Here is a 21,904-nt window from a genome sequence, read left to right as displayed (position 1 = left end):
CAATGTTTAAACCGAGAAAATTAAGTACACTCACGTTGACACGGTAGTCAGCATGATTACTTCGTCAATCAATTATGATGTTACGTGAAAGGTGCTGCGAAGAACTTGATACAAATTAAAATTCATAAAACTTGTCTGCAAGGATGTGTAGCTGGCGATAGTTTTCTCGTGAAAGGGAAGAGGAGAAATATCAACCAATTACACGTAATTTATGACGACCGCGTAAAGGAACGACCATTTTTAATTAACCGATCTCCGCGTTGTATAGTGCGTCGTCTAGCCACTAGACTCTTCTGGATAACAATAGAAAATTCAAATTCTTTATCTATGGAAACAAGCTATGCGCGCGTGTCTGAAAATACATGGTAAAGCGTGAGAACTGTCGTTGTTTGTGATTCCATTAATTACCTGAACCTAGAAGGAGATATAGTTTTTATTTCTCCACGTTTTTTTTTCGTTCAATGTAGTAATTATTGATGAATAAAATTCTCCAGATTATAGATTAATATATCTGTAATATAAATATTCCATAAAATATTTTATATATTTAATCAAAATTTGAACCGACATTTTAGGAAATGTGTAATAAAAATGTAGCCGAGATTTGTTAACGTTTGGTTTGTCTAATTTATTTGTTTATGAAAAGGAAGTTTTCTTCTGTCAATATTTCAGGAATACATTTTTTTAAGAAAAAACCATAGAAATAGAGGAACCGATTAAAACTGACGAAACTGATTATTTTCTTGTATTATGATTTTATTGTTTCATATATTTAACGTTTCATTGTATTCTATTGTTTGTTATATTATTTGCCATGTATTCATGTATCGTACCATTAATCGTTAAAATTTTTTAAAATTATTATAAAATAGAGCTCATTACTTGACTGCAGATTTCATGCATTGCGATTTGAAACAGTAGACAAAAATGTGCTTCTTACGACCAGCTTAAACGATACTAAAAGGTATGAAAATGGTGAAGTTAAATCTGCTTTATACAACAAATGCAGACAATTTTTATTTTGCAGAAAGGTTCACAATCTACATATTACAAACTTCTTATTCGGTTATTTTAAATACATAATAAATGTGAAAAACTGTCAGTTGTTTACTTCCTTGTTTTAACAGAATTTCTAGTTTTTGAATGAAAAGTACTTTATTATGTATTTATATAAAAATATTGCCAAACAAATTCTCATTTTAAATGTCGACTTGAACTTGTTTTCTGTACTACGAAACAAGAACGAATTCAAAAGAAGGAAAATATTATTTTACTGCACATCCGGCTATGCACGTCGTAGATTGCGCCAGAAGATATCCTTTTCTTCTTATCGATATTCTTCCCCATATCTTTTTCTCAAGGTTCCTGACTGATTGCTGAGCATCAGTAGAGGGAAACGCGAACGTTTCCGTAGGCTATAAAAGACACGATAGTCTCAGCGAATTGTCAGTGGTCAGTTATCATTTTCTATGTGTACAATACATTAAAATTCGATATATGGTTCATTTATTGACTGTGCTGTATTTATTGTGAAAACATTGTGATCGTTGTGTATCGTTGAAACATTGCAGATTGAATTTGGTGAAAATTATTTAGTGTGACGAGTAAGTAAAATGATACTAAACTATTACTTCGGAAAATAAATTCACTGTTGTTGGATTCCATTGCGATTCATTGTTATTAGACTGTGGATCTTCATGCATTTTCATGCAATTTTTTATTTCATGTTATTACTCTACCTTTACCGCAAGGAATGGTCTAGTTAGTGTAAGAAATATTTTTCTTCTTCAGATGTCTGGAAAAAAAGTAATGAAAATGAGAATTTGCATAAATATTTGCAGTCTAATTATTATTAAGAATTTCGAATTTTTAACATTGGTATAAATTAATAATTAAATTCATATTTGTAAAAAAGAATTATTTTGAAGATAAAATTAACAATATTCTTAAAGATACTTTGATTTATATAAAAACATGTTAAGGAATCGAACCACATTATTTCTACATATTTATTAATATTATTAAATTTAGAGCTTATTACTCAATTGTGGACTTGCGTACCCTAAATAATTTCAAGATTTAAACAATTCATGTGCATCATATCTAGATTATCAAAAATATATAATTACTTTTTAATGATATATTTGGTACAATCATTTACAGTAATTTTTAGAGTAACAACTATTTTTGTTTATAGCAAACGATTATCTTGCTTAATGCAATAAAACATATCGAAATAAAAATATAAATAAGATTTTTATTATTTACAGGATTCGTTTCTGTTAATTTCTCTTTTATTCGAAGTACTATAGTCATCGTCTGCATTTCTTAGGTAAATATATTATTATTTGATTTTAATTTTTTATTTGTGCTTCACAACGATTTCATCCATGTTATTATAAATTACTGAAATTGTATTCTACATATTTACAATCATTTTCAAACTTAATTAAAACGCCATTACGAAAATGTTATTCCATCTCGGGCATTTCCATTTATTGTTTATTAAATGTACAAAATGTTAATGAATACCGAAGTGCATTCGATTTCGATTGCACATGGAGAAATATTGAAAAGTTTTCATATTAAGCGATCATGAAATGATTCGCTTTTTCAAGCGTAATCAATATTTTCTTTTGTAAATACAATCGACATTAACGAATGTTTCAATAACATTGTTCAACAACAATGTTTAATATCACGGTCAAAAAGACATTTTTCGCAGATGTAATAACTTTTTATATTAATTTTTAAAACAAGTCTCTTTATTTTTGTTTCACTGTGATTTGTAGAATTGCTCTCTAAAAGAATTCCCGGTATTTCTTTTTCCAGTTTATCTTTACTATTGCCGGTTTATTACCACTCTAAAACGCGTTTAGCATTGTGTACGGAGAGTATGGTTCCCGGAAAATAATGGTTCCGAGTTATGTCGATATTCTTTTGTTTCTCAGCATCGTTACTGGTGCATGAATATAATTCTGTTTAACTTCGTAAGGAGTAAACTGCTCTGTTTCTTAAGGTAAACACACTTTTACGAAGTACAACCACGCAACGAAACAAAAGCATATACCGCCATAGGTCGTTTCCACTTTTTCTGCGTTCTGAGTTGGCATTTGCCATTGATCCTATTTGATAATGTTTAATATTGTATCAAACGTAAAATTAAACTGCGGGCCTTTATGCAAAATAAAAATGCTCTAACTTCATTTTATGAAACCGAAATAAAATAAAAATGTATTTCTTCTATTATTATTATATATATATATATATATATATATATATATATATATATATATATATATATATATATATATAAATAATATATAGAATATATTATTTAATAATGTATATAATAATAGAATATATATATATATATTATCTTATTCTAATATTCTTATATTATATTTAGTCATTTTTGTTATAAATGTATAAAATCTGCAGTCTAGTAATATATATAAATAATGCAGTTATAATTCAGAGAAATAATTTAGTGAGAAAGAATAGAATATTCATATATTTTTAGCTTTCGGGATATGAACAGGTATTCGATTTAATTAGCGAGAGAGCTATATTCCAATGATATCGTTGCTCGTGTCTCATAATTTCTAATAAACTGATAATAATAAAAATACATAGAGTCACTTAAGAAAATTGTATGGAATCTCTGTAAACAATATAATATGTTAATAATTAAGTGTTTTATCAGCTCTTGCCAACTGTTTAAACATTTTTATATTTTAATACATTCTAAGTTGAGTTATAATTCAATTAAAGCAATATGCATTATGTTATAGATGTGCAATATTATGTGTAAACTAGAAATACAGATTTAATTCATATATTCTAATGGTATGCAAAATAGATCAAAGTAATGTTTCGGTTAAATAAGGTTTAAATCAACTCTCGCAAATAGATGATCCTTCTTATGAATAATTCTTCTATATTATAATAGTTGCAATAATAATAGAGTTTTAAATTAATAATTTTGAACCACCATAGATAATCAATACCACTTATTTAGAAGAGAAAGTTATTATTAGAGCGCGGATTCGATGCATTTACGGTAAAAATGATTGTAGCTGAAATACAAAATTATGAAGACGTAGGATAAATTTGATAATATTGTTGCACTATTTTCAACTTGTTAAAATTAATAAAGCAAACAATTTATTTTTATTTAATTTCTGTTTTTTTTACGATCGATTTAGAAAATCTTTATTCTACCTAATGACCCACCATAGTCGAGTTATTAGTTTAGGAAGTTCATCAATTTTGCACAGCGGAGAAGAAGTTGTCATCTATGAAAAGACGTAGTTTTATTTCAGGAAGTTGTGTTAAGTAAGAAGGAAGTGAAGGTGTTCGAGGTTGGATAACTGTCAAATGCAATCATCGGTGATATAATCATAATTGTCAGTATCGTATCTGAATACTTCAACATTTCAATAAAATCTTTACCATCTATGTTCATAAATTAAATTCCATTTAATTGCATATTAATTGGTTGAACACCTTCAAAATGTATAATTATTTTCCGAGCTTCTTATTACATTATCATACCAAGACCGATACGATCATTAAAAGATCGTCCACTTTAGCTACGATCACTTTATAACTGGAAGAAAATTGTTCAAAAGTAGAGGAGATAAAATATATATATATATATATATTATATATATAATAGATAAAATATATAAAATAATAGATACAGCAAATATTCTATAATAAATATAGAACACTTGGATGCAAAAAGAGTAAATGGTTTATAACATGTAAGTAAGGACAGATAAGACACATAAATGGAGAGGAATTACGATAATCCATATCATATAAGTAAGGTAAATTAAAAAATTGAAAGATATATATATATATATATATATATATATATATATATATATATATATATTGGAAGACAAAAACTGAAAAATAAATTTCATTAATTCGAGATAATAAAGCTGTCGCATTAAAAAAATGAAATATTTATTTGATAATAGTACAATATAGTATTAAGTTGTCTGATATGAAATCTCCGATTTTATAATGCCAATGTTATATAGTTTGATCAATTATTAGACTGCGGATCTTTATGCAAATTCCAAATTTCATACGTTCTTTCGTAAACATCAGAATTATAGAAAAATTTCCGCTGTCGATTAAACAATTATATATCGTAACAAGAAAATAAAAATGCTATTAGTTCTTGTTACTTTATACATTTTATACTATATTTATTTATTATACCATTTTATTACCATATCTATAAATTTATATGGACTGAAATTATACTTGTCCCGTGATATGATTTTTAAGACAAAGTAGTAGAATTTTTTATATCAATGAAATTAATATAACGCGTACACATGAAATATGGAAAGACAAAAATTAGCATGCAAAAATACGAACTCCTTCATTTTAAAAGATCTGGGCAACTTATTATAAATATTCGGAGTATGTACCTTCTTCAGATCATACGCATGCAATATTGTGCTAATTATTTTCTATTACAACGTAATTAATTTTATTAACGTATAAGACCTAAGACATTACAACAATTACATTTCTCGCGTTTTAGGTAACGTAGATATTATTACTTTTCGCTAAATATATCAATCTACCAATCAATTCTCTATTTCTTCACTATTTATCGTCTCTCTTTTTATCTCGCGAACCATTAACTTTAGGGCGAACACAGGTCTATACTTTTTTGTTAAAAATTTCATATTCCTTCGATCTATAATAAGCAAAATAAGCTACTCCACCTCAAAAGCGGAAGGTGACCTTGAGATTTCGAAAACTGCACTGTTTAAAGGAAAGATGAATACGTTAAAACTCCACAGCTTTTGTATTTAACGCTTTTTAATTAGACGCATAATTTAAAAGTTATATGGGGTGTGCAAGTTATATGACTCACCCCGTATATCTGAACCGTATATTATAATATCAATTGTACATTTTGACATATTCAACATCGTTCGGTATATTAGCATAAAATGCACTCCACGAAGAATGGTATCCTCCTTAAAAACACTTCACGCGTATTTTTTTGCAGTAAGATTAATTCACGGTACTCAGAAATAAAAATGTTTCCACGCTGTTGCATCGGCACGACATCGTTTCGAGTGAGGGTATGCTCTCACCGCATCCACTGCCTCATGTTTCACAAAGGGCGGTTTTCATTGAAATAGTGCCGCGATTGCGTTCGCCAGCTCGTAAAACCTTTTTGTAATTACAATGAAATTAACGATACAGTAAGATACCGAGCTGGACCATCGGAATGGTAAAAAAGTAGACATCCGGTTTTAATGGGAACCGGACGACCAGTTCGAAAGCCAGTCCCCGTCCGGAAATGGTTTTAACGAGGTGGTACGGAAGGATGAAGAGGACGCGGCACATCAGAGCGCAAAGAATCGCGTGCAAAAACGTACTGTATGTGTATAGTGTTCTCTCTGGGGGTGCCACACCGCTTCTAAATCGGACGAGGCCAACTGATGGAGTTTCTGTCGAATTTGGACCAAGGAAAAAAAGGATGCTGCCGCAAATTTCCGCGCAGATTCGCTATATATTGGACACAATGATTAGAGGCGTGCGAGAACTCGAAAAATATACGACGTTAATTTCTTCGTATGACATCCCGCAAGCTGAATTGCAACATGTATCGTTATGATCATGGCTATTCGCCTCTATTTTCTCGTTTTAATCCTCATGTCAATAGCCGAGTACCCGGATACTCTTTTGTAGATTCATTTCAAAATATATATTGTTCCCGGTAAAATATTTCAGTATCCAACCAGATCGTATTTGATACGTTTCTTATCGATATCTGTTTCGGGTTTACAATTTCGTTATCAATATACTGCGAATTTTACGCATTTATGGCAAAAATGAATAGATCAAATTCAAAATAACGAAAATGTTTATACAATTTGAAAATATTATTATATTACTGTCAACACGTTAGAATGATTAAGAAAAAAGATAAATGTCCGTGTAGTATCTATATCTTGTAATTAATGAAGACAATTTTTATTTCGTATAAAAATCTATAGTCCAGTTATCAGGAAGATACTAAATTTGGACAGCAAACTGCAAATTTCTGAAAAATTTGGTTTTGTTGGTTTTCTTATCCAATGGTATCTTCGGTGGGCGATAAATTCCATAGGTTTTCCATTGTATATTTTAATAATAGTAATAAGTATAATAATAATGGAGAGTAATGTTTCATAATGTTTTCACAAAAATTAGTATTGATGAATAATAGCTTTTTAATCCTCGTAGTCAAAAAGTATGGCAAGTATGTTACTTCTCTTATGCAGAATATTTGAAATAGTTATTCTCAGCATCGTATCAAATTGTTTTTGAAAAACGTAACAGTGGTTAGAAATTATCCGCAGGCAACGAGTACGTTGTTTCGCAATAAGCACGTAGAAGAAACATGTAATTTTACCTCGGAAACTAAATGTAGGAAGCACGTTTTTTGTTTGAAATTTTTCATAGTAAAATATGAAGGTAGTAACTGAAAATATAGCTTTAGAATTGGAAAATTTGTCTTTTTTATAAATGATTTCCTAGGTAAATTAAAATTATACAGTTATAGTAGCTGAAGATGGAAAATTAAATTGTGGATGACTATGCAAACATAATTTGCTATGGACTATTTTAATTCAATAAAGCAATTATGTAATGCTGATATAAAGGGACTGCGAATAATTTATAATTTCTTTAAAAAATGTTCCGTAAGAGAGAGAATGTAGAAAGCAGCAGTAAACAATATCGAACATATGTATATGTGACAAGTCTGTATTTGCTAAATAAACCGTCCGGTTCAAAGCATAAATAAATAAATATAAAACAGAATAATGTTTAGTCTTTTAGCTGTTTCATTAGTTTTCTTATAAACTTTTCGATACATTCTATTCATAATTTGTATATAATGCGCTCTAATCAGTAAATATTACTATAAGTTTCGCATAAATATCTACAGTCTTATCACATGTAATAAAATCGTTCCTGACAAATTCATCTGCACTTCACGTGCATACATCTCTCTGAATAAATTATCCGTTGCAAACCTGAGAATGAATTGAAGGGCTCTTAAACAACTTCTGAACATTGTGAAATAAATAATAACTAGAACGTAATAAAAAACGGCATTGAGTAATCTATCACTAGACTGCGGATTTTATGCATCTGTGTTAAAACTGAGTAAGAAAATATAGAACGATATTCAAGAAATTTGCATGCATTATTTTGAGCTTATTAAGATTGTTGAAAGAAAATAGAAACATCTAACACTACTACTTTTTACAATTGATGCAGACAATGCTTATTTTACATAAAAATCCGCTATAATTGCAAAAACGATATAAAGATTCCAGGATTTCCGTTAACAATTTCTCGAAAAGTTGAATCTAAAAACGAAAAATTTAATGCTCCGTTACAGGAAGCGTTCCGCACATAAGGAAGCATTTAGACTTCTGAAAATCGACGTGCAGAAGATGCAAATCGTTCGAGTGTATGCTCTGCGGAAGCAAGTTGTGCGGAAAACACTTAAAGTTCTTGAAATGAAAAGTTTTTCGACAGGCGTGAAAAAGTATTGGAACTTCTGAAACGCGAGACCTATATTATCCGTCGTGTTCACGAGATGAAAGTCACAGTTGCTTTGCACTCCGTTAAACCTCCACTAATGTTTGGTTAACTGTCACTTTAATATTTTCCAGCGTCCGTGTGTTTATATTGCAAATGAAATGGTAAGATAGATACGAATTCGGTGCTGCGTAAATAAGAGAAATGTTACAAATATTATTTTCAAATGCTCAATAATTATTGAAAGTTTTGTTATATGTTAAATAAAGAAGCATTGTACTACATGTCTACACAAATATACACGTTTTAGTCATTTCTTGCAATTATCACGTTTTATAAGTGAAAGTCGGCTGAATTCCTAGGTGTACGATTTTAAGTGATAGTCACTGTTGTATAAAGCAAGTAGAAAATGCAAGAACCTTAATGTTTGCAAATAAAATACCTCGAAATAAAATACCATTTTAAATACAGTTACTTTAACCATTAGCGGACCAGAAGTATTTCAAGTCTACGTTTCAAGTAGTTAGTCCAAGTTATATTTCATACGAAGAGAAATTATATACTAAAGATTTATATATGAAATATATGAAAAAAGATTTATTTTATAAAAATTTTATAAAAATGTATATGGCGGCATTGGACCGTTAAGGGTTAATATTCGGACACTACAATACTTTTATATATATATATATATATATAAGTTTAATGGTTCATATCTTCCTGAATTATTAAAATTCACTTGCTTTTGCTATGTTCATTTATTTATTATAGATAACAGATACATGAATAGTTGTTGACTAATTGCATTATTTTATTTCTTAACTAATATTATACAGAACGATAGAATTGTAAAAATATTCGGACGTTACAAAACTTTACCACTTTCTGCATATTTTAATTAAGGTTATACGAAAATTCAATATCCTCTTCGATGTCCTATGTGATGAATCACTTGTTCGAAATGTGTAGGCATATTTTAAATAATATTCTTGTAATATTGACAATTTTTTAATGTTACTCCATTTTTTCGTAATCGAATTTTGAGTTATAAAATGAACAACTATATTTTCTCACAAGTAAAATATTTGACTGTCAAAGGTAAGCAGATTAAGGATAAATTAAACATAAAATAATTTATTATTTGAAATAACATTTTAACCAGATCTGCATACATTTATATTGTACATTGATCGGTCCAAAGTACAGTAAATTCTCTCCAATTGTCCCTCAACTTGTAAACAAAAATGGACAATTTGGAAAGAGCAGATACGATTATTCGAGCCTCGCGGCTCGCTTTTATAGTTGTTGACATTCGGCGACAATAAAAACGAGCCGCAAGGTTCCAATAATCGTATCTCCTCTTCCCAAATTATTTATTTTTATTTACAAGCTGAGGGATAATTGGAGAAAAGTTACTGTAAATACAATACTTACATTGAATAATGCTTATTAACCAACACTTATAACAATATAATTTTGATTACAGTATTATTCAGGTTGCCATAAACTGAAATTGAAACCAATAAAAGCAAAAGCTCTTACTACGGTAACGACTGGGAAAGTTTCGTAACGAAAGAAGTACGAGCGGAATGTTTATTCTTTTTTAATATTGATCAAAACGGTCAAGGTCGTCAATTAAAGGAACGAGTGGAAGTTTCGACGAGTTTGTTTGATTTAAACATTCATTTCGCGTGGCAGATATACGGGGACGAGACGTACTTATTCAGTAATGAGCGTCTGGAATATGTATATATTTTATATACAAATATATATTTGTGCTAATTAGGTAGCTGGCTTAGTTCTGTTAGACCCGAGACCAAGCGCCTCAAGATTTGCTTATTGAGCTCCTTGGAACGTGTGTACAAATAACGCCAGCAGATTTGAAGCAGAGACAAATAGGCGGTAAAAGCTTCTTAATGATTCCAGATTCACTCATTATCTATGCAGGTAAAATTTAGGTACAGCCTAATGTTGAAAGTTTACAAAAGGTTTCACAATTTAATAGGTTATGCTTGTTGATTTTATATTTTATCTCAATCTTTTAAATTCTATTCTAGATCGTTTAAATCGATTAAAAATCGATCAAATTTATTTTCTTTCATTACTTGTAATTCTGTAGTTGTTAATTTTTACTTCGTTCTTGTTGTTGAAAGTATGCTAATTTTCTGTTCTAGACACTACACAATTTTTCATTTTTCTACGATTGTGTTGTAGATTGACGAATTTATTCCAAATTTGAAATTATGAATAACACACTTAAGGGTAAACTAAAAATAGATGAAAATTATGGAAGGAGATTTTACGCAATCATGTTTGAGAAACATATGAAATTAATAATAAGTATTGACTTACGGATGAGACTATTACGATTTTACTTCACTGTTGCATTTATGTTATTATTTGACCGCGGATTTTTATGCAAAATAGACATTTGCAAAGACGATTGTAAGAAACCGAAATGAAATAAAAATAAATTATTAGTCAGTTAGATAGATAGGATATAGTTGGATAACGTTGGCAACGTTGGTATCGGTATTCAAATTTTCTACGCGTTCTTGTTGTATCGAATATGAAAGCTTCTTGCATTTGCGGATGCACGCACAATAGCCAATTCAATGTTCTCACGTTGTTCACAAACGCATATGATGTGATGCTTGTAACTGACACAATAGGTACAATTGCTATTGTGTATTGTTTCTATTCCTCTCGTAGCTCGACTACAGGAGGAGTGCATATTGAAACTGCATCGTGTTTTTCAGTGTGTTACTGTATTCGAATAACAAGCCCCACTATTTGATCTATTATCCGATTAGAAAGAGAAAGAGAGAGAAAAATGAAATTTTGATATTTTGTTGTTTACATAGGAAATGTAGGAACTACATTGACATTTAGTTCTTGTTTTAATTATTTCAATGAGTTAACAGTAATATAATGATATTTTCCAATCGTATTTTCAAAACCAAAGTTGTATTTATGTCTAGCTAATTTATAAATTTTAGGTTTGTACATAAATTTATTATGAATATATAAACTTCAATTCTCCTACAAATACATTTATAAATTTTATATTTTTATAAAATTTAATTCAAATTTATATGTAATCTTTTTGACAAATACTTAATTCTAAAATTACGTATCAAGTAGAAAAAGGTCGGCAATTATGGAATAGGTTTCTTCTAAAAATATTCTACCTATTACCAGTGTTCTATTATATATTCAGGAACCACTTCCATATACAGAGTGTCTCATAATTATGTTAACACCCGGAAGGGGGTGATTCTTGAGGTCATTTGAAGTAACTTTTTCCTTAGCGAAAATACAATCCGTGGCTTTGTTTACGAGTTATTAACAAAAAACAGTGACCAATGAGAGGCGAGATTAGCTGGCGCGAGGCGGTGGAGCCAATAAGCGAAATTGAGCTTCGTCCACTCGTTGGTTCGGCCGCCTTGCGCCGAACCGCCTCGCTTCTCATTGGTTACTAGTTTTCGTTAATAACTCATAAACGAAGCCGCATTTTCGTTAAGGGGAAAGTCACTTCAAATGACCTCAGGAATCACCCTTTTCCAGGTGTTAACATAATTATGGGACGCCTTGTATGGTGCAATTTACCATTTTCAAAAATTACTTCAATATTGGCAATTGTCTGTAATGTTAGAAATTTGAAGCTGTTCTAACATTTAACTGCCGAAAGGAAATTATTGGAATTATTTGCCCAGAATGGAAAATTAATTTTCACGCTGACGTCATAAGCCGTATCATAGAACTTACGAACGTAGAAAAAGTAATTGATGTCGTACAACTTAACCTTCCAATTTCAATTTAATTAAATATATTGCTCTAATCTTAAGAAACTTTTCGTAGCTTTTGTTAACTTTCGTGGCAGTTAAAGTGCTAAACCGAAGCGTAAATATGTGACTGAATACCCATGAAAATCTTTGTCTTACAAAAATGGCATGCAAAAAAAAAAACAAAATTGCATATTGTAAATCTATATTCGAGGACTTCCGTCTATAAAATTTCGAAGCTCGCAGGAATTATTGGAGCACCCTATCATGGCGTGAATTACACGAATAATTTAAGTCGAACGATAAAAGGGGTGCGATTGAAAACCCTTCTCGCGAAAGTACTGCGCTATTGCGATAGGGTAGGAGGTTCAAAAGCGAGCAATACGTCCGTGTGATTCGATGACGTTGATCGTCCTCGGTATATCGGTCGTATGTACCTCCCGGGCATATCGGGCTTGTAGCGGTGCCATACGTGCAGCGCAGCGTAGTGTTGGTTCAGCCGGCGGACTGACGACTGTCATTTTCGAAGTTTCGCTACGATCAGCAGAGATTTTTTCGCGTGCGGAATGTTCTCGCGATGCACGGTGCGCTGGAAACCTGTTTTTCCGCGGTTAAAATTACATTCTTGAAGTTCCCACGTTTTGGCACAATTTTTGTACACAACGACTGATAACGCTTCCATGTTACACGATCCAAAATATTAGACACTTTAGATAATTATGTGTGCTGATGACACTTGGAGACAAAATTCAGAAATTGAAATTGAAATCAATTTGTTATATGAACTCATTATAAAGCATGAATTATTATAATCGCAGTATTAAAAATGTGTATTATAATGAATTAAAATTTAATTTTCAAAAAATAAATTTTACGCTAATCCATTATGAATTTTTCATTTTATTAAGATTCGATTTTATTAAGATACAAAAAATGATTGATGTCATATAACTTTGCTTTGCAATTTTAATTTAATCGGATAAAATACATTAATTTCATGAAATTTTTTAGGTTATTGGCTCTGCCGTCGAGGTGATAAATCAGTATGTACTCGTGCGATTTATGTAAATAACGTTTTTATAAATAACAATTTATTAATCCTTTCTTTTATTAATCTTGAAATACGATGCGTGCACTACCTTTTCATTGCTATGAAATAATTAGATTTCACCAAAATATCAGATTGCTTCACGGAAACTTCGGGCAGTGTATACTGTAACTTTAAACTTCGAAACAACGCTAAAATCAGTTTGTCCACAAAAGCCGGCTTTCCAGGCCACTGTGCGATGCATCGTGATACAAAAGCAAGAAAATATTGTCGACACTCGGAACGTGAAGACGAAACGAAAACCAGAGTTGCATGTCTGTAACGCGGTTTTACATCAGCAGCCTTCGGCGCTTCGTCGTGTTTATAATTCGATTCGCGTTTCTGGATTACGCGAAAAATAGAATTGACGCCTCGCTGTTCAATTTTTAAGGGATTCAACCGGACGGAGGATTCTGCTTTTTGAAGCTCGGTGATTTGTCATCCGGACGTGCAGGCCGATTGAAAGATAATTGAACACTGTTCTGAATATACGTGTAGTGTACAGTATTTAATTGCTTTTGCATCGCCCGGTGTGACCTCGTACAATTTTAATGCCGATGGAATTGATTTCTGATATGCCAAGCAACAACTCCTGTACTGTGGGAAAATTTTGCAGATAATTAACACATTTATGTTAAAAAGTATTTGATTGAATTCATAGTTTGTATATATATATATATAAAGGTATTTAATTACTACATTGCGGATCTTTATGCAGAATGAAAATTCTCTATTTCGATTGCACCAAACAGGAGTAATATAAAAATTTATATTCATTCTTAACATTTTTAATGAGATTGGAAATAATCTAACAGTTTTGTTAATTTTATCTTCGGCATTTACCGTTTTGTATTGCTTGCAGTGCTCATTTTTTTGTCATACATGCATAAAATCCGCAGTCTATTAATTACATACGATTTCAAATGTACAGCAGTGGTCATAAATTCAAGACGATGAATTTTCATTTCAGTTATGTATATGTAAATTGTATTACTGTTGCTTATTTATGTAATTTGTTTCGTTTTGAAATCTCCAGCTGCATGTTCCACTTTCTTAACCCCTTGATTACGACAGGCTCTCAGAAGTCTACCGATATGTACGAAAGACGTAAATATAACGTAATAATTCATGATTAATGTCATTAATTTATTTATCATTTTTATCCATTTATCAATTCATTATCAATCAATATCGAATTTCTTTCGTTACGATTATCTTCGTAATGATATGAGACAGCCAGTCATAGCGACTGATATGCTTATTTCATCTTCGAACCGAGAGTACGTCACAGTCAAAGGGATAATCTCAAACATAAGACTGCGAAATTTAAGCAAAAGACAATTGTTCTTATGTTTCTGGTCTTTTAACTTCTACGAACGGCGGATATTAGTTTACGACGGGATTTTATGCAGTTATGTCAAAGATGACTAGATCAAATTGCAACTAATGCAAATATTTAATGACCTTGATATGTCAAGGTTACGTCAAGGTCATGTCAAGGTTATGTGGAGGTAATTGATAATATTCTTCATATTTCTCTAACAAACATATCCCTCACGTCCTTTAACACGATTATTATTTATTAAATTGGTTTTGCGAATCATTCGTTGAACTGTGTTCGGACACGGAATTATTTAAATTAAAATATCATTTACGTACTTTGCTTAAAAATTTCATATGTTGACCTTGACGTAACCTTGACATAACCTTGACATGACCTTGACGTAACCTTGACATGACCTTGATATAACCTCGACATAACCTTGACATGACCTTGACGTAACCTTGATATGACCTTGGCATAACCTTGGCATAACCTTGACATATCAAGGTCAGGTCATGGTTATGTCAAGGTCAACATATGAAATTTCGCTTTGCGAATCATTCGTTGAACTGTGTTCGGACACGGAATTATTCAAATTAAAATATCATTTACGTACTTTGATAATCTTCACTGTATACCTTACTTAAAAATTTCATATGTTGACCTTGACGTAACCTTGACATAACCTTGCTATTAACCTTCATATAACCTTCACATGACCTTGACGTAACCTTGATATGTCAAGGTTATGCCAAGGTTATGCCAAGGTCATGTCAAGGTTATGTCAAGGTTATGTCAAGGTTACGTCAAGATCATGTCAAGGTTACGTCAAGGTTATGCCAAGGTCAATATCAAGGTTATGTGGAGGTAATTGATAATATTCTTCATATTTCTCTAACAAACATATCCCTTACGTCCTTTAACACGATTATTATTTATTAAATTAGCTTTTCGAATCATTCGTTGAACTGTGTTCGGACACAGAATTATTTAAATTAAAATATCATTTACGTACTTTGTTAACCTTCATTATACACCTTGCTTAAAAATTTCATATGTTACATACAAGGTGTCATGCACATTAGAAAGTTAAAACGGCCGTCACGGTTAAATTACTTACTATTTCCGGTCCGAAAAATTAGTAAATATTCTTCAGACGTTCTAAAGTAAAGGTGAACAGCGTTTTTCTTAAAATTATCACTGTTACGTAGTAAAAAAAAATCCGGAAAGTTCTTGCTTCGTGATTTGTTCAATACTTCGAACGCGGCTCGAGTCCGTCCCGACCATCTGTCAAAGCCTCGTGCTGCGGGCTCTCGAACTTCGCGCCGTCACCTCTCATTGGTCAGTGTTTTCCGTTAATAACTCGTAAACAAAGCCGCAGATCGCATTTTCGCAAAGGAAAAAATTACTTCAAATAACCTCAGCTACCCCTCATTTTCGGCTGTTAAAATAATTGTGGAACACCCTGTATTTATAAATTATATGTATTATATATTATATATAAAGCCACGCTAAGCACGGATTTTGATATTTGTATTTCATAATACAATATAAATTAACAACTGAATATATGTATATATATATATATATTCAGTTGTTAATTTATATTGTATTATAAAATACAAATATCAAAATCCGTGTTTAGCGTGGCTTTGATTGATTTAAATTCATTTACCGAGCTTAAAAGTACGGGTAAAGCACGGAATTTACTACTTGTGCGACTGATATTACTGCTGAAATTAATTTAACCAGCTAGCTGTTATAAAATAGTATTAAATTATAATGGAATGGATGTTTTATTTTTTAATTTTATTACTAACATTTATTTCTTTATTTAACTTAACCAGTTAACTGTTTTTGACGAGTATATTAGTCATAACACAAAATGTTGCCATTTCTTCATGACGAGTATACTCGTGAAAAACAAGTAATTAGTTAAACAATAATATACAAATCAATGTTGGAATAGTTAGAAGGTAGTTGTGATAATTTTAATTAAGAACACGAAAACCACGTTCTTGGACGAAACGAAGTTCAATCGTACTTCTTATGATAGATTGCAATACGTGAGATGTCGTTTTGGAGAAAATTTACAACCACAGTGGATTTTATCAATTTCTTTCTTTCTTCCGTTTCGTTTTAATCTTTTCGTCCGCTACTGTATATATGTATACATATCTGCAACGAAAACTACAGTCCGTCACAATTTCAAAAAGTTTGAATTTATGCATTGATTGAAACGTGGAGTATAAGATTTATGTATTTGTCAGAAAAATACATGAAAACAAATTGTACGAATTTGGGAAAGTCACGCAACTCAATTAAAATTTAATATTTAATTTGCACGCAAGCTAAGATTTAATTTGCGAGCTAACATAATATAAGATCAAAAAGTTTGTTTTTTATTTTCAATTTTTATTAATCCGATGTAGCATAACTTATTTTGTATAAACTAACATAATAAAAATTGCATGTTGTATGTTTATTTCAATAATTTTGCCTAAAATATATTAAATGTTTTAGTATTGCAACCATTATTCTTAAGATTATTTATACGAATGTAGAATATCTTGAGACTGGAAAGAATTCGTGTTAAGATCCTCAAATGATAATACAGTAAATTCTCTCTAATTGACCATCAGCTTGTATACAAAAATGGACAATTTGGGAAGAGAAGATACAATTATTCGAGCCTTGCAACTCATTTTTATAGTAACTGATTGCCAACAATTATAGAAATGAGCTGCAATGCTCAACAATCGTACCTCCTCTTCCCAAATTGACCATTTTTATTTCTAAACTGAGGGTCAATTAGGGAGAATTTGCTATATCTTGAAAGTGGAGACACGTGGCATGTTCGTTCTTCCTTGCAAAAACAGATTTTTCTTCACTTAAAGATCTATATTGATTGACCATGAATCGAGCAATCAAGTAATTTCGCGGATTGTGATTGATATTGTTATAATATATTGATATTGTTATAAAATATTGACGCGGATTGATATTGTTATAAAATATTAACACTGGAAATGGCCGTAACATATTTAGTTTTTAACAAGAAACGTCAATCAATTCGTGTGTATCGATTGTGATGAAATTGAATACAGAAAATTTTTCTACATCGAAAAATATTCAACACATATTTTTATGGCTTTGGATTTCATACATACGGAAAGCAAATAGCCCCCAAAATGGACGATGTAAAATCAGTTTTATAAAATATTTTAGGCAATAATATTGATAGGGAACAACGTTAAATATAAAAATTGCAGAATGAACGTGTCATAAGCAGTATTTTCTTCTTAATATCTCCTTTTGAAATTTTTAAATGCATATCGGTAATACAAACATGCTGTTTTCTAATTTTACAAAATTAGTTACAAATGGGAAAAATATTTAATTGTAGACACTACTTGTTATATGTTTGCATCGTCTTGATTGAGTTAAGTTAATATTCTTTGTATTATGTAAGTAAAGATTTAATTGATTACAACATTTGTTGAGATAATATAAAGAAATAAAATAATAATATAAATTTTTTTTTTAATGTAGATTTTGTTTTGTTATTTTCTTTTTGAAACAGTTATTGTTAATAAAGTATGTATGAAAACACCGGAAACATTAAAATAAAAATGTTGCTTGAAATAAAACGATTTATATTGCACTCGTTATGTAGCTATGCAGTTTAATGTAAATTAATTTTAATGGACTAGGGTAAGTGTGGGTATTACTGCGGACGCCCCAAATACTGCAATATTTTATAAAAGTAACAAAATCTAACATTTTATAGTGTGTAATCTTCTGAAAATGAATCTCATTATTTTTTATGTTTAATATTGATAATTTACGACATATAAGTGACAGCAATTGCAGTTTTAATTCATTTATTGTCTTCTAATATTCGGAAGTTTATGAAAACGTTAAGATTCATGATGGCAGCTGTGAACGCTAATTCGAAATGCATTTATATTTGGTAATTAATAGTAAACTATTCATTTTAGCGTTATTTTTATATAAAGTAATCATTACTTTGATAAAAAAATCGACATACACTATCACTATCATCTATCCTTAAATATTATTTTCTAACACAGTATTTGGTGTCACACTGCGGTGCTTTACTGAACTGCGTTTCTTAACCTATGCAGTTCTCGATGAGCCGATGCGATCAAGCTTGGTTATAGAGCACCTAAATCTAATTTGTAAAATGCTACAGCGAGAATATCTTGTTTCTAGAAATTGTAGCTGTGTGTATATTTAAAAGAAAATAGGTTATGTCAACCTTGACACGCAGTAATCGGAACGTCCACAGTATTTGACTCGCAGTAATAGATACATAACCGCAGTAATATATGCACACGTATGGTTTCTTTACATTACGCTTTTTAATTAAATTTGTGCTTTTAGAGATCCAATGTTTTGAGAAAAATAAATATTCAAGTTAAAGAATAATAGGTGTGGCGCAAGTTGTCAATTTATTGGTGTAAAAGGTTTTATTTTCTCTGTCAAAGTTCGCCTTTATTGAGAAAACGCAATAATACTTACACTTACCCTGTTAGATAGACAGTTTTAAAGAAATGTATGTACGTATTCATGGTTTAAGGATAACATTATTATACTTTCAGTAAAGTTAAAGTTATTTCATTAAGTATGAATTATTACATTAAGTATTAAGTATTTAATTAAGTATGAATTATTTATTCATCGTGCAATTCTGTCAGACACAAATCATATTTCCCGTTACACCTAGAAAGTAGAAATTACTTAATAATTAAATTATTAAATGAAAGAAAATTATTTTTTCCGAACTATTATAATATATTACCGAATTAATGTGTAAAACATTCTGAAGTTCCATCGATGGAATACAGAAACAAGCGCTTCTACTGCGAAACAACTGAGCGTTTCATAGAACGATGTTTGAAACACCCAGAAGGACGTGTTCCATTTCATTCGCATAAACGTTCCAGCAAACATCGTGATGTAAACGATCATTTAGGAGTTCCCGTGCGGTTAGGTGGCGAAAGTTTAAAAGCGCCACAGTCGAAGTCCTTATCTTTTGCGCGATGCACCTCTTTCAATTTATTCCTGTCCAAGTTGCTTCTGAAACTGCTGTTTCGGTACTGTTTCCTGTTACGCGGACACCTTGTACACTGTATATTCGCAGATAATTTTATTTCACTTTGGGCACAGTTTGATAGCGCAACTTCATTTGCTCGCGCGGTCGCAACTTCCTCTTTCGGACTTACGTATTCTTCCGTGCACATGGCCTGCCGCAAAAATAACTAAACTTTTTTAAAATAACAAACAGAGACAATTTTCACTGGAAAACGCACTCCAGTGGAACCTGCGTTTCCACTTCTCTGGCTTTCGCGATGCGCCATTATACAGGGTGTCAGTGTTTGCGGAATTCAGGAGTTTTCGCTGTTAAAAACAACTTTTGCCATTTAATCGACGTTTCTTAAGAAGTTGAAGGTAATTTCAAAGTTTCTTTTATCGATGCAAATTTTCCCATGAAACAGATAACAAATCTTCTTTGATTATTAGGAGAAAGAAAAGAGAAAAGGTTCTGGGGCCAGTTACCATGTGCTCATAATCTAAAAAAATCAGTTACTTTGCTTCAATTACTGTATACTCTCCCTGAATACTGTGCTCCAGTTACTGTACTCTCTCCTTGAATAACTGTGCACAATACAAATTTGATATTTAACATAATTTAATTTTTATTTCCTATAAGAAAATGTAACATCATGATAAGTCATTTAAAAGTTCGTATTAGAGATGACTGTTTTAATAAAATTTCATATTTACATTTGTTCTCTGTAAAAATATATCGGAGATCATTCAAGATTTGAGGTTATGTAGGCTTATCCTGTGGTAAGAGGCACAGGGACTAACGTATTGAGCGATGAAAAGATTCACATACTGTGTACAGTAACAAAACTACAGTAATTGAAATTGAAAACAAAAATTCAAATAAATAAGCACTGTTTTGTTTTTCTACAATCTTAATACGTTTTACCAATGCAATTAACATTGTGATATCTTAGCTAGAACGATTTATTTTACTAAATACTGATCTTCATTCGTTCAGTATTTTTAATTAGTGGTCTGATTGATCGTTAACACTTATTTCGTTATTATTGACATAAAAGTGTTAAATAAAAAATAAAAATCGATAGTTTTTACTTTCCACATTAATAATGAAGAGGTCCAAGTTCGATTCAGTAGAAGCAAGTATATTAAAAACGTTTTTTTTGTTATACAATTTTTCTTACAATTCTGAATAAGAATTCTGAATATAAATGAATAAATAATTAGTAACGGTTTCACAGACCGGTAATAGTAGTTAAGGATGAACATGTTCTCGTGTTCCGAGAAAAATATTTATGTACTGCACTTAAGGAAAATTTATGTTGCACCTGTAAGAGGATTATAATATGTGAATCATAATTAAATCGTCATGTCTTATTCAACGGTTTTAACGGCAAGTCGTTTTGCTAGTTCAGACAAGATTTATCACGTGGTATAGTGCGAAGTCGAATCTCATGGCATAACTGGCCCTCGCTTGCTGTATATCTTTGTAATTTCATTTTTATGGATTACGATACGGCTCGAATCGAATCCGCGATCCTTGATATTGTGCACAAGATGATGCATATGTTCCATTTAGATTGAAGTCAAAACTTCTCCGTGTAACTGTAATTGGATTTCTGAATAGAGGCTCAGGAAACGAATACACATGGCTGTCGTACGTTCTTCTTCGAGTTTTCATACATATGTATACATACATATATATGTATATTGTAGTGATTGGTTAGAAACTATGTCTCCCGTTCCGAAAATTCAGAATTCTCTTGACAACCGTACGGATAATTATGTTGTATCGACAAATAATGTTTCTTGTTTGATTTAGTGATTTCTTAGATTTTCAATTTTTCTATGTTGAAGTTTTCTACAATGCTCTATTTCTCTATTTGCTTTTCTGTTTGAATGACAATGTAAGTTACAATTTTAAGCAGTTAGCTGTTCTTGACGAGTGTATAACTCGTTATAACACAAGTTGTTTCCATTTCTTCGTGATGAGTATACTCGCCAAAAACAGTTAACCAGTTAAATATATACTTT

At 30.9% G+C, this 21,904-nt stretch overlaps 1 protein-coding gene across 4 annotated transcripts in view; it reads left to right on the top strand.

The window, feature by feature from the left end:
- The first annotated feature begins 1,457 nt into the window (after positions 1–1,457).
- Positions 1,458–21,904, top strand: part of LOC117218700 (cysteine-rich venom protein kaouthin-2) — a 234,481-nt gene continuing 214,034 nt past the window's right edge. For 2 of the 4 annotated variants that reach the window (XM_076527918.1, XM_076527913.1), the window contains exons 1-2: positions 1,458–1,604; positions 2,271–2,332. The gene's annotated coding sequence lies outside the window, so the exon portion shown is untranslated. The remainder of the gene's footprint in view (positions 1,605–2,270; positions 2,333–21,904) is intronic. The other 2 variants (XM_076527920.1, XM_076527917.1) reach the window with 1 other exon arrangement.

Source organism: Megalopta genalis, chromosome 1 (genome assembly GCF_051020955.1).
Source record: "Megalopta genalis isolate 19385.01 chromosome 1, iyMegGena1_principal, whole genome shotgun sequence".
Taxonomy (NCBI): Eukaryota; Metazoa; Arthropoda; class Insecta; order Hymenoptera; family Halictidae; genus Megalopta; species Megalopta genalis.
This window is presented reverse-complemented; position numbering and strand designations above follow the sequence as displayed.